The 12,323-nt window shown below is 40.7% G+C and overlaps 2 long non-coding RNA genes across 2 annotated transcripts in view; one reads left to right on the top strand and one right to left on the bottom strand.

Annotated features, from left to right (window-relative positions):
* The window catches only part of LOC125485650, a 22,417-nt gene extending 15,891 nt beyond the window's left edge, over nucleotides 1-6,526 (top strand). Inside the window, exons 2-3 of the long non-coding RNA XR_007264359.1 lie at nucleotides 480-680; nucleotides 4,918-6,526. This is a non-coding gene — a long non-coding RNA (uncharacterized LOC125485650). The remainder of the gene's footprint in view (nucleotides 1-479; nucleotides 681-4,917) is intronic.
* A 2,315-nt stretch (nucleotides 6,527-8,841) lies between these two features.
* On the bottom strand, nucleotides 8,842-11,330 carry LOC109910466. The gene is made up of 3 exons (XR_002257881.2): nucleotides 11,289-11,330; nucleotides 10,641-10,720; nucleotides 8,842-8,862 (listed from the first exon to the last, which is right to left on the bottom strand). It is a non-coding gene; the product is annotated as an uncharacterized LOC109910466 (long non-coding RNA).
* Nucleotides 11,331-12,323: the final 993 nt, after the last annotated feature.

The following is a 12,323-nucleotide window of genomic DNA, read 5'->3' as shown; positions in this document are numbered from 1 at the left end:
TGTTCTTCCTCCCACCTATCCCCTCCTCCCACCTCAAGCCGCACCTCTATCTCCTACCGACCAACCTCATCCCGCCCCCTTGACCTGTCCGTCCTCCCTGGACTGACCTATCCCCTTCCTAACTCCCTACCTACACTCACCTTTACTGGCTCCATCCCCGCCTCTTCGACCTGTTTGTTTCCTCTCCACCTATCCTCTCCTCTATCCCTCTTCTATCCGCCTCCCACTCTCTCCCTATTTATTTCAAAACCCCCTTCCCCTCCCCCTTTTCTGATGAAGCGTCCAGGCCCGAAACGTCAGCCTCTCTGCTCCTATGATGCTGCTTGGTCTGCTGTGTTCATCCAGCCCTGCACCTTGTTGTCTCGGATTCTCCAGCATCTGCAGTTCCTACTATCTCTGGTTGGAGTCATACCTGGCACAAAGGAAGATGATTGTTCTTGTTGGAGGTCAGTCATCTAAACTCGACAACATCTTTGCAGGAGTTCCTGAAGGAAGTGTTACAGGCCCAAATAATTTCAACTGCTTCATTAAGAGGCTTTCCTCCATTATAAGGTCAGAAGTTGGGAAGGTGCAATCATCATCGAACAATGTTCAGCACCATTCACAACTCCTTCAATACTAAAGCATCTGTGTCCACATGCAGCAAGACCTGGACAATATCTAACTATGGCTGACAAGTGGTAAGTAACATTTATGGCATTACCATTGCTGAATTCCTTACTGTAAAAACCCTGGTCATTACCACTGACCAGAAACCGAACTGAACTAGCCTATTAAAAACTGTGGCTACAAGAGCAGTTCATAGGTTAGAAATCCTGCAGTGAATAACTCACCTCCTGATTCCCCAAGGCACAAGTCAGGAATGTGATGGAATACTCCCCACTTGCCTGGATGTATGTAGCTCCAACAGCATGCAAGAAGCTTGACACCATCTAGGACAAACAGCCTGATTGCTGGCACCACATCCACAATCACTACCTCTATCATCGCTAATCACTAGCAACAGTGTGTACCATCTACAAGATGATGCAGAAATTCACCATGGCTCCTTAGATAGCACATTCCAAACCTGTGACCAATACCATCTAGAAAGAGATGGATATTCCACCTGGTGCAAGTTTCCCTTCGAGCCACTCAAGGGACATAGGGAAAAACTTGTTATATCAAATTGTGCAGGTTTCATTGGATGTTGGCAGAACAGGTCTAATGGGCTATATTGGCTTATTCCTCTTTAAATAATACTATAATCTTCATCAGGGTGAAGAAGGTAAGGGTTCAAAAGCTGAGGATCTGGCATACCACCAGCATAATTAAACATAAGCTGAACAGTTACACAGCAGCCAAACGAAGTGAAAAAAACTTCAAATTTCAAATGACCTTAGTTGGAAACATGTTGTGTTTAATTACTTTTGACCTCAGCACAGGAAGTTGTTGAGTACAATTTCTATTCAGTCAATGCTTAGATTTAGGATTTGTATCTCTGCTTTTTCTATTAATTAATCTTCAGTGAGCAGATGAATTTAAATTTGATCTTTCAGGGATGAGCAACCCAAACTATCCCAAGATGTCAGTTACTTCCGTCCTTCATCCCTGCAGATTTTTCTAACAACTGCATGAGATTGTGAACTCACCACAGTTAGCAGACATTTGCATTGTTACCATACTGCACATGGTCTGCCATGCTATTACTTAAATTAGTATGCTAATAAAGTATTGTGGAGTAGACCATTGGTGTGAAAAAAAGAGCTATACTAATTCACCCTCTTGAATTCTGTTGAGATTGGTTTGCAGCAACAGGTCTAAGGCATTAGACTTTATTACACAGAAGATAGATATTTGGCATTTGGGATAAAAACAGGGTGAATATAATCACAGACATACCCAGCAGCCAGCATTGGGATCTTCACATTTTTCTGTTGTGTAGTTGGCAAGCTGATACTCAGCACAGTCCTCCGTGTCATTGCATGAGTAGCAGGAGGTTGCAGTCCTTAGTACAGAGGTTGTAGTTCCCTGCAAGTTGTGGAGAAATTTAAGTTCCTTCACGATATCATCAGTACGACATTTGCTCCTCATCATGTTTCAGATTGAATATTTGACAAAATAGGGAATTACATCATTATTTGAAAATAAAGACTTAACTAACACAGGGACAGGATAAGGGGTTAAGAATACAGAGAACGAATCCAACTGAAGCACAAGCAAACATAGGCCTTGTGCTGTAGTGACTACAATTTCTAAAATGATTATTCATTACAGTCTAATTGAACAAATAATGAGGAAATTATCCTTCAAAATTAATTGAGTTAAATACAATTTAACCTCCATTATCCCTCCAGCAGCTAAAGAAATTTGGCTAGTAGCTATGGGTCTGCAAGGTTTTTAGTTCTGTTTTATTCATGCGTGGGACGTGGGCATCGCTGATTGGCCAGCATTTATTTATTGTCTGCAGTTGCCGTAGAGAAGGTGGCGGTGAGCTGCCTTCTTGAGCCATTGCATTCCATATGCTGTGGGTTGACCCACAATGCTGTAAGGGAGGGAATCCCAGGATTTTGACACAGCCCTCTTTTCCTCTTCTAATGTCCCAGGCTTATGATGGGAATCTAGTCATGGCCACAACGTTCAACGGGGCGTGGGGAAAATATGGCAAAGGTAACATACAGCTTCACATAGGTAAGGAGTCCATGCATGCCATGGGTTGGGCTGTGTTCCAGGCATTTGATTGCATGGCTTTCTCTTGGAGAGATAGCACTCTGACCTGCATTTCATCACTCTAGCCATGGGCTCAGCACAGCAGTGGCTGGGGAGAGAGGGTGCCAAGGCACTGGACCTTCTCCAGCTGAGAGAGGTGCATTCGTGCACCTAGATGGAGGAGCAATCCTCTAAGGATACCCCCGGAATGAGCAGTTTCTTCTCATCCTCCATTGCTGCTCCTACAAGTGATGTTGAGGAGATGACTCTGCAATACTGCAGGAGAAGCCGAATTGGCTGGAGTCCTTAAGACTTCATGCCTCCAGAGGATGCCCGCCACTGTCATCCAAGAGGGAATAACTGTAAGCAGTTTGCCCTACCTCAGCTGCTAATGGATCATAATAGATCAGGATAGTGCCTTTATGTGGCAGAAGACAAAGTAAACTTTTAAAATTCTGACAGCAAACATGACTTGGATGATTTTACCACATTGTTTGCACTTATAAACATAGACATGACATATTTCATTTACTATAACCATTTTGATTAATTAAGATTTGGTGTGGCCTGTCATAATACCAGATGTAACGGTCATGGCAGTCCCATATTTCTCAATGTGATGGTTAGAGAGGACATAGGGAGACAGACAGCAATTCTGAATGAGATGTGTTGCATTCTTGTGCACTCTATTGAATGTTTATAGAACTGGTACTTCTGTGATAATCATTCTGTGGAGCAAGGATCTAAATGCAGGCACAACTGCTCCCCATCCATCCATTTTGCAGCATGTTGGCTGATTCACACCTCAGCAATCGTAAATGAGACAGCTGTAGTTGCATTCAAAGCAGTTGAGAGCACTTTTGTGGTCCATTGGTAATGTCCATACCTCTGAGGCAGAAGGCCCATGTTCAAGTCCCACCTGCTCTAGAGGTGTGTATTAACATGTTGGAACAGGCAGATTTAGAAAATATCTTGAAAGCAATTGAACAATGGTAGTCTGGATAAGGCAGGCATGTAACATGGAGACTTGCATGATCCTAAGGTATTGTCGTATAAGCACTTACTTGCACTTGTCTATGTCAAGCTCTGTTCTCCATAGTATTATAGGTGGTAGAGGAAGCAGGTTAGGTTTAATTTGGGTGGATAGCAGGGCTGGTTTTACATCCCAGGAAGGTGATGGAGCAATGGTCATGCAGATGATTTATCTTGCTGCAAACGTTGTGTGGATCAGGTTGGCCCTGGTATCCATGTAAAGCTCATTTGGTTTCATGACAAACTTTCTCGTTCTATGATGGCTGTGTTGCAGGCATAAGCTTGATTGCAATGCTTCGGACATGCATCGCCCTGGAGATGCCTCATTGGTGACAAAGCTATGTATGCAGGACATGAGCCTTGTCACTGGAGATCCATCCAGCAATCTGGGCTGGGGCTTCAAAAAGCCCTAAGAGCAATGAGTTGCACAAGGTGCTTGTGTCATGACAAGTCCCTGGGAAATGAGCACAGACCTATTCTTTTCCTGTGGTACACCAGTTGTGCATCGATGGAATGAAACCCTTTATGATTTACAAATGCAGCTCGGTGTTCCCAGAGAACTTTTATAGGAACATGAGTAGAGTGAATGATCTTTGAACTTGTGGAAACCCAGCGATGACACTGAATGTGGACTGAACTGGCAGACTGCTGTCTTCATTGATGGTGATAACCTCATCTGCATGATGAAATAAGGTAATTTAGGATTTATACTCCCTTGTGTGATAGTCTGTTGGCTGTTATTTGAAACTACCACTGGTGTAGAAATTGAGGGCTGCTATAATCTTGGGGGGCTCTTAGCATAGGGTTCTCACCAAATCCACACAGCCTATTAGTAGGGAATCTTTTAATTGCCAATTATACACAACATGAACTCCACCCAAAGTGACCCTCCTCCCGCTTTGATCGAACATACTTGTAACCAGATGTGTGTTTTCAGTGAGCCATGGAGAATTGTGTGTGTCAGATGCAAAACCCAATTCTGTGCCTTCTATCATCACCCAGTTGCATCACCTATACCTTTTGACTCAACAAGTGTAACCATTCCTCTCACCACTGTTAGTCTTGATCCCTCTCCTCATTGACCTGGATCCTAATATGATTTCCCTCCATAAGCCATATCTTATGCCTGTGTCTACTAACGGAGTTCCAAGGAAGGGTCACTGGACCCGAAACATTAACTCTGATTTCTCTTCACAGATGCTGCCAGACCTGCTGAGCATCTCCAGTAAGTTCTGTTTTTGTTTGAGAAAGTCCATGGTGTACCACCTGTTGGGTGTCAAGGAAGCTTCGAGGAAAAGAAGGAATTCACCAGGAGAAACACACTGCAAACTAAACTGAAATTGGTAGTCTCCTGTAATCTCACAGGCAGTGAGCATGATTTGAGAAAAGAGCAGTCTGGGTGACATGCACGTTTTTATATTCTTCTTTCAAGTGTACACAAGAAGCGTGGTTAAAAGTCAATTTCAACCCTTGTCTGCAGTTTCAAGTTTGTGAAGGTGTCTGCTCTGAGAGTTACAGCTGAGAAAACCACTAGTCATCCTTGCACTGCAAGGAAAAAGAGAGGAAGTCTCTATCTCTGCTTGAAGTCAGAAAGCAAGTGAGACTGCATTCAAAAGGAAACAGGACGAAGGCCTTTCAGCTGACCTGCTCACCTACCAACATCAGCGGTATTTGTATCACCCAATGTAATGGTTGCGACATCTCATCGTCTTCTCATTATGAAACTCAGAGACTGATCCATAAGTCTGTTAAAGTTTTTTACTTTTTTGAACATGTCTCTCATTTCTGTTCTGTGTATATGTTTCCTTCTTTATTCTTCTTATGTTTAATAATTAATTAAGTCACTCATTTAGCTCAAGAAAGCACTGTAAAATTGGCTCCTTTTAAAGTATAAGTTCACTTTGTCTGGGAGACAAGCATCCACAAAAGAAAGAATCCTTTAAAAATTAACATTGTTGTGACCAACTGAGGGAGTGGGTGAATATAAAAGAGGACCCTGTTCATCCCTCCTCACCAGGAGTTTGACAATTTGGAGCATCCTATCTAGAATTTTTGTAAGATGTGGTTCCTCACCTTGACTGATTATGTCAATCCTAGCTCCTGAGAGCTAAGGGGTAAGCAATGTGACTGTTTTTATTGGGAGCATTAAAAATTAAAGGTAAAGGAAGCACGGTATGTTAGTGATGGCAACCTTGGATTTTAAGTATACTGTATGGATACAGCCATCTGTTACAAATATTTAGACTACCCTCATTCAACTGATTCATGAATAACTCTCAGGTTTTTGACTCCATTTTCCCAGTCATTATTCATTAAAGCATTCTCTTGGTGTCCCAACCAGTATGTATTCCTGAAACAACATCACTGAAACCAATTATCTGATCACTTATCTCCTTACTGCTTGGAAGACTGTTCTGTATTCAAATTGACTGTTGTGCTTCCCCATGTTACAACAGCAACTGGTTGCATTTCAACAAAAAAATGGCTTGGGACATCCTGAGGTGGTGCACATTCCTTCTTTCAGATATTTGTCAGTAAGATTATCTTTTCCCCATGTGAAATTATAATGATACATTTCAAGGTGGTATGGACTAAACAAACTTGATATCTTTTTATTTCACTTAGCGTTACTTGGCCCTGAGCAAAAGGAGAAGAGGTACTTGAGGATTCTTACTGTAAATCTATAATCTGTAGGTATGAGATCAATATCTGTGCCAGGTGCTGAAAAGAAAGAGAATGCAGAAATTATTTCTACAAAGACAGATGTAGTAAAGTGCACAAAATTACAATAAATAGATAATCTCTATCTCATGTTGTTTGTTTCATATTTTCTTGATACTGAATTAAAACATCTGTTTTAATTGTCATCTTGAAAGTTTTGATAATCCAACATCCTCAGGATTTTGGGCAGGGAATTTTACAGTGAAATTGTATATGTGCTTCCTATATTCACTTTTTAAATGATCTAGTTCTGATTTTAAACTGTCTCTTTATGTTTGAACTAGTTTGTCCCTACTTACGTCATTAATTTCTTTATTGTTTTTAATCATTCGATTAAATCAGCCCTAAACTCAAGATAATTCAAGCTGAGTTTCAGAGACCTATCACCATAAAGTAAGGCTTTCATCCTGGTGAACCTGTATGACACTTCTTTCCCAACATATATCCTTCCTGAGTTGATGTCCCTAAAATTGTGTGTAGTATTTTGGATGGAGAGATTTATAGAGGGAATTTCAGTATTGAATATAGAGTGTGCAGCTGAAAGCATGTGAAGCATTACAAAGGTATGAAGTGAGGCGCAATGCAGGAGGCGCCAGAACCAGAAGAACACTGAACTCTAGGCGGTCTGTGGGCTAGAGGAGCTTCCAGAGATAGTGAAGGGTAGAGACATTGGAAAATTAAATATGAAAGTGAGAATTTTAAATTGAAGTTGTGGGGGTCCAGCAGCCAGTCACGGATTGACAGTCAGGGAGTGATGGATGAATGAGGCCTGATGTGGGACAGATATGTGTGTATTGGAATTTCTACTTTTTAAAAATATACTCTTATTGATTTATTATTTTCTACATTTCTAATTGTTAAGTTTGGAAGAGACAATTGCGTGTTTCAACAGCAGATGAGCTGATGAACGGGTGGACATAAGAAATGTTCTGGAAGTGGATACAGATTGTCTTTTTCAATTAAAAAGTTTCATAGTTAGATGTTAAGCTCAGGATTTTGTAGGATGCTAAGTCTGGTTCAATCCAAGAGTGTGACCAGTAAATGGATGGCAAGTTGGCAAGAGTCAAGTGTTTGTGGTCAGGGCACTTGGGGCAGGGCCTGGAGAGGGGGAGGCAGATCAGGACAGAGGGGAAGAAGGGGGTGCTATTGCGGGGTGAGGCAAATTGAGCCCAGAGCAGAATAAGGGGCAGCTGAAATTCTGGAGAGGGGCAACAGGCTGTACAAGTCTGGAGGACAGAAGGGATTGGTCTACAGCAGTGGAAGTGGGGGATGGCAGGTCCGTGCCAGGGTTGGGCAGGCAGATTGGATTGAGACTGGGGTAAGGGGACATTGGGTCTGGAATAGGAAAAGTGGGAAACAAGTGAAGAATGGGGAAACGGGGTGGGGAGGTGTCCTGTGGAGGCACGTAGTGTCCGAAACAAGGGAAGGGGACAATGGGTCCAAAACAGACTCTGGGGGGTGTTAGTGGTTTGTAGGGAAGTGTAGTTGGGGGTCTGTGAAATAAGATGGGCTCTACTGAATGATAGATGGTACCAATTTAGAGCTTTTGTATCAGGTCATCAGGAGATTTATTTCAATAAAAAACAAAGCCTGTGTGTGTGTGTCATTTTGTTCTTTATAAAAATCCTAAACTCCAAAAGCCATTGTAAAAGGGCACGGGGAATGAGAGTGTATATGAATTTCAGTGCTAGTGTGATGCCTGATATATGGGCCACAAGTTCTGAGGAATGGCAGAACAAATCCAGCAGCATATTCTTGTTCGGCTGTTCATAACAAGCATGGCACTGACCAAATAAAACCAGCTCACACTTGTCATACACATAACATAGTGTGCAGCATTAAATGTGATAATGCAATTGGGTAACATTTGATAGATGGAATGTGTGAAGAATTACACTGACCTCAATGTAGGGTTGGGTTTACACTGTGGTGCACTTATGTGTACAGGAAGTTTTATATTTTAATACACAGGGCATGTTATTTGCAGTCAGAAAGAACATTTATATGATCTGCACCTATTTCAAGTCAACAAAATTGGTGACAGCCATTCGCTGGCTCATCTGTCAGTGTGATGCCCTCACCTATCAGAATCAGAAATGCCAGGTTTAAAGTGTAAACAATACCCGGAAGTTAACTGCCATTCATCAATAACTGGCGCAGTCTCCATAGAAAAACCTCCACCAATCAAAATCCACTTCTCATCTAGTATAATGTTGGCTATCCCCTTAATTTAATATTTCTTGAGTTATCCTGGTGAGTGCATGATGAGAAGTTTTGATATAATTGTCCTTTTTCAGCGATACTTAGGACTATCAAATGATTAAATAGCTTTGGTTAAAGTATGAGAAATATACTGATTACATGCAGTTATACACTCATTTAGGAGGAAATGTAGCTTACGGTTTTGGGAACTGCAGAATCCTGAAAATGTAAAATAAAAAAAACATAGTTATGATCAAACGTGTGCCTGTTAGCAATGTATCAGTACATTTTATTCAAAACTGCACCAAATGTATCCATAAGCTTGTTCTTTGAATACTTTCTGCTGGTTATCAAAATGAATAGAAACTTTAGCACCTGGCTGCAAATCTGCTGCAGATAATGCAATTCACAACTTAATCTTACATCCTAACTGCAGCTGGCACGTTTCAAACAAACATGGGCCCTTCATATGCAGCTGCTTGTGACAAAGTGACGGTAGCAAATATGTAAAAAGGAACTTGTCAATTGTAAACAAGAACAGTGTTGGTGCTGATACACTGAAAGAGCAACTATCTCTCCTTTGAGTTAATGGAGAGAGAGGAAAGCCACATTCATATCTTACCCAGTCCTTCTCGGAGCATCTAAAAGGATCTTTGAGGAATTAATCCCTAGGCATTACTCAATAGTTTGTCTTATTATCAAGAGTTGCCCATTTCATACAGAGATTAGGCAAATTCTTTTCACTTAGAGTATTGAGAGTTTTTGGATCTCTCTCTGAAAAGATGATGGAAGCAGAGAACTTGAATATATTGAAGGCAGAGGTAGTTAGATTCTTGTTGAGCAAAGGATTGAAAGGTTATCAAGTTATGTGGGAATGTGGATTTGAGGTTGCAATCATGGTCTTATTGAATGGCAAGCAGGCTTGAAGGGCTGAATGATCTACTCCTGCTCCTGATTCATGGGTTCATGATAGAAAATGTTGAGGGCCGACCTAATATTAGTATTTCAACATTTTAAGGATCTTGATAGAATTGATATAGAGGAAGTGTTTCTGCCGGGACTGAGGAAGAGGATGTTAAGGAGCCCAGACTTCTAGTTAGGTTCAGTGCATTGATGCAGACCAAACTGTCAGACCATAGCGAAGGAAATAAGGGGTGGGGAAGGGGAATTGGATTTGAGAGGTTAGGGCCAGGGTTACAGTGGGGTGTGACCGTTGGGGGTTGCCTCCAATGAGGTCCTGTTACCTTGCCAAACTCCATCAAGGCTAGCTATCCAGTCTGAGCCTCCTGCTGCTGTTGGTAAAAGAGGCAGAATGTGGCACTTAAGAATGGAGCCAAGTAATTAGATTCCCCTACTTGTGTAAAATGGAAGACAGGTCAGGGGGTGGTTGGGTCCAATGGAAAGTTCACTCACTGCATTTTGTGAGTTCATCCCATCTTCAAACATTCATGTTGGTGGGGGTGGGTGTGGGGGAGTGGTGGGGGGTACGTAACATGAAGCCCAATGCTTCAAGTCAAGTGCGATTTCAGTTCTGAAGGGCAGTTTCTACTGAAAACTTTAAAGTTTCTTTCTCTGTAAGAAATCTACTGGGTGTTTCCAGAACATTCTGTTTTTATTTCAGATGTTCAGCATTAGCAGTATTTTCTTTGGAAACTGGAATAGGCCATTCAACCCTTGAGTCTGTTTCATCATTCAGTCAATTGGCTGAATGGCCTACTTCTGCTCCTATATCTACCTCTTATAAGTCAGATTAATTCCACTTAGTTTAACTCCATAATCCTTTGGTACCTAAGACCCTCACCTAATAAAGAACTTATTGGTCTCAGTCTTGAACTTCAATTAACCCTGCGCATATAGCCCATTGGCAGAGAGAGTTCCAGGTTCCCAATACCCTTTGTGTGAAGTTGTTGATTTTGTAGGTATTTCTTTTCAAGAAAACAAGCACAGACTAAAATTCAGCAGTGTTCAGTGTTCGGGATTGTTTTTCTATAACTTACCATAAAGAGTAATTTCAAGTGCCAGAAACAAAGTAACTGGGTTCTGCTGGAAGGAAATTTTCTTAAACATTTTCAACAACCTGAAATTTGAAAAAAAAAGTCTGACAAAATTAGAAAGAAAAGTCAGACATATTGAGGAGAAAGGACAACTCAAAAATCATTGCTATCAGAATTGAAGGCTGCCTTTATGTAAAGCTGCTTAACAAATCTTTTGCATTTGTTTTAAACAATCACATCTAAATTAACCTTCATGGCCCCTCCTGTGATACCTCATGACACTTTATTATATTATTATAGTAATAAATCAAAGATTCTCAATTCCCCAACACTGGAAATAGAGCTTTGGGGCCATGTTTGACGTCTTTGCTTTCTTGCCCACTCCCAATCCACCTATTCCTGCTGACCTTTACCAACGTTATAGCCACGATGATTGATGTGGCTCTGTAAAATCTATGTGAAACCTGGTTGATCTCTTGGTTGAAATAAGCAGCATTACAGAAGGTTTTGACTAGCAGTTTTCGGATCAGTTGCAATGATGACAGTATTTGGTCTTTACAAGAATCATGATCAACTAAATCTATTTTATAGATCCACTTCATTTTGACAGCATTATTTCTTTTGTTCCTGCCCTAATCGCCAGATACTTACCACAAGTGCCCAGTTGCTTCGCTCACTGTGTTTCCCTTCTTTAGCTGTTGAGAAATGGTTCAAGGAAAAGGTTGCCTCTGCATTTGATGCAGCAATGTTTGGGTATCCATGACAACTGCTATTAATTAAGAGAACTAGACTGGAGTTTGAATTATTGTGAGGGAGAACTTCAGTGCAGAAAACAGCCATATTCTAGCTCTGGTAAAACGGAGTCCTGGTATTTTAATAGAAAATATTTCTGGATGAAGTGAATTTAAGTTTGGAATATCACTATTTTCAGGCACAGCTATAAAGTGGAGAGGACATCATGCTGCTCACCTCATTTTTACAAACCTATAAATATTTAACAGAGCTTAGTGAAGTAAAGTTAAAAAAAAACAAATGTTGGAGGCATTATATTTATTAAAGATCATAATAAATTGAAAAAAAGACTGGGACATTTTGAAACGCTGTTGAAAAAGAGAAAACCAAAGGTGCAGAGGGAGAGAAGGCATATAACGATTTGGTTAAGTTACACACAGATGTTCATCTTTTTAGTTAAATTTCCAAGGTAACATTCTTACCTGAATGACACTTGTTAATTTTCTGTATCATTCGTCAAAAACATTTTAAGTTTTGTATTCTTCTCACCCTCATATTTATGTCCATGTGTACCTGTTACTATTCTCCAACAGTACAGTTTGCTTTAAAAGGAGCAATGTGAGAGGGCAATCTTCATTAACTCCTGCTAAATTTTAACCAGAACTGTTGAGTTAGATTGAGACTTAAATAGTCACCTCAATCAGATACATCTCAAAGGGTCAAGGCAATGCAGTCATTGAAGTCAATGGGAATGAAAATTGATACTGATGTAGAATGTGCTGCTGATTCAGAATCACTCATTTTACACCGATGCCCAGTCTATATTATGCCTAATAACTGCAAAATGTCTGGGAAATTTTTGCACAACACGGAAAATTGAATAAGACAAAAATTTAACCAGTAAATTGTAAACATCAGAGTTAAAAGCAACTTTATACAATACTCAATTTAGCT

The sequence above is a fragment of the Rhincodon typus genome, chromosome 21 (assembly GCF_021869965.1).
Source record: "Rhincodon typus isolate 14 chromosome 21, sRhiTyp1.1, whole genome shotgun sequence".
Lineage (NCBI taxonomy): Eukaryota > Metazoa > Chordata > Chondrichthyes > Orectolobiformes > Rhincodontidae > Rhincodon > Rhincodon typus.
The sequence above is the reverse complement of the archived record's forward strand: the minus strand, read 5'-3'. Positions and strand labels throughout refer to the sequence as shown.